The sequence below is a fragment of the Ornithodoros turicata genome, chromosome 4 (genome assembly GCF_037126465.1).
Source record: "Ornithodoros turicata isolate Travis chromosome 4, ASM3712646v1, whole genome shotgun sequence".
NCBI lineage: Eukaryota > Metazoa > Arthropoda > Arachnida > Ixodida > Argasidae > Ornithodoros > Ornithodoros turicata.
The window spans coordinates 73,189,802-73,191,883 of NC_088204.1; the positions used below are offsets into that span (position 1 = coordinate 73,189,802).

The window sequence follows — 2,082 nt, forward strand, 5'->3', positions numbered from 1 at the left end:
CTCCATTCAATAGAAAAGGAACTACCTTCGGGCTCTTGTACTACTCCGCTAAAAAGGCAAACGAGTGCTTGCTTGTCGGCCTCAATAATTATCAGCCCTATGGGACCATGATTGTACAGGAATCACAGCTCAACGCTACATCATCTGTTGTACCTCTATGGAAAGGAACAGAAACCAGACAACAAGATTTACGGAAATAAAACAACACAATAACTGCTCAAGAAAGTAAAACACTTTTTTAAAGGCTCCGTCTGCACCAAAATCCAGTAAGAACATTTTGCTGAAAAAATAGCACGCATATAATCACTGAAGTAACTTACTCCTGGAGTTAAATCCTCGAAGGAGTCATCTGCAACATTGAAAGTAATATCAACCTACCTGGAGTTAAATCCTCGAAGGAGTCATCTGCAACATTGAAAGTAATATCAAACTAAGTTATTGAACCAGGAAACACTCTTGATAATTACTTTTTATTTATTTATTTTATTTAACTATAATGCCAGCCAACTGAGGTCGGCCAAGGCACTGAGGCCAACTGAGGTCGGCCTTTTAAATGATTTAAATCTTGCAGCGCTTTGATTATGCTTGCCTAACCACATGAGCTGGAAACTAGCTGGAAACGAAAAAAAAGATGATAGAAGACAAAAAAAAGAAAGAAAGAAAGGAACAGTAACAGCAGAGTATCGTTGCATCAACTGAACGACACTGACCGGTGGGCTAACAATGATACCATTGTCACCTGCGGACAGTCTGTGTAGCTTTTCGCGTAATGTGCCCATTCCTAAATTTAAGATACGAAGAACGCCCAACCAAACGCACACTGTTATTGGTCGCTCCCTGCCATTCATTCCGTAGAAGCCAACAGAAAGAGAACGCAATTCTCTAGTATTTAATTTTACGTGGCAACTCAGAGAAGAACAAAATCGCTGCACCACGCAGGAATATGGCGATGTCAGGTACTGTTTATTCTGTATTCGTAGGTGGACGTACATAGTATGTTGGGTGGAAATGAGCAATGCGAATGAACAATGAAGGGCAGCTAAGGGTGTTTAAAGTGTTTCATAATGAATTTCATGTCAGAAGTGGGGTTCGAACCCACGCCCTCTTTCGAGGACCAGAGCTTAAATCTGGCGCCTTAGACCACTCGGCCATCCTGACACGAGAAACCCTTACTGCACGTGAATTTTGTAGGATTCGCGTAGCTTCGGTAAAACCGGATCAGAGACACAGAAGAGAAGCATCGCTACTTGTATTTGTTTTATATTCCGGTTACGTTTTGTGGGTCGACAAGTATTGGGCTCAGTAGAAGAACTGGCTGTGTTCGATATATCGGCAGAGCCACACTTGGGGCTTCTGCTTCAGTCTGCGTTAGAAGGGATCGCTGGATTTCGTACTTTTCGACAGATTGGATAGAAATTCTTCTGTGTGATCAGTGTGCTTCCAGGTTTTAGTAACCGGTTCCGTATGTATGTGGCTTAAAGTACGTAGTCAGTTTCTTCCTGTACTGTGTGTAGTGAAGATTGCACGGCTAGCAATGCAAGCTTGTCACAAACAAACAACTGTTTGGTAATGTACTGGTTGTGCAAGGTTACGCGTGGCATCTTTTCTCAAAATGATGAACTAGTGCATAATTAATCGACACAGCAATTTTCGAAAGAATGAAAGTAAAGCAGGACAGCCCTTTTCCAAAATAATCAACTGCGTGAGCGGTATATGTTTCTGCAATGTTCAAAGAAATCGTTGCTTTACAGTGCGATTTACTTGCTTTGCAATACTAGGTAAAACGAGACAGCACTTTTCCCATTTTCCAACACCATGTCTCTCAATACGTGACAGCGCGCGCATGAGTGTTGGCAATGAAGTATTTCGCACGTGCACACACACACAAGCAAGCACGCAAACAAAGGGTACCTTTTTTGGAAATACCTCGTTCGGATGTTGTCAAAGTACTCTACAACTTTCCAGTTCACATCTCGGTCCCTCAACTGATATTTTAAAGGATTATCTGATATGGAATCTGATATCGAACTGATATACTGATTATCGAAGCCAATAATTACGCACGATGAAACAAATACTGGC

General features: G+C 41.7%; 1 non-coding gene across 1 annotated transcript; it reads right to left on the bottom strand.

The window, feature by feature from the left end:
- Positions 1 to 1,074: 1,074 nt before the first annotated feature.
- Trnal-uaa (transfer RNA leucine (anticodon UAA)) lies at positions 1,075 to 1,158 on the bottom strand. Its single transcript has one exon. It is a non-coding gene; the product is annotated as a tRNA-Leu (tRNA).
- Between the last annotated feature and the right edge of the window lie 924 nt (positions 1,159 to 2,082).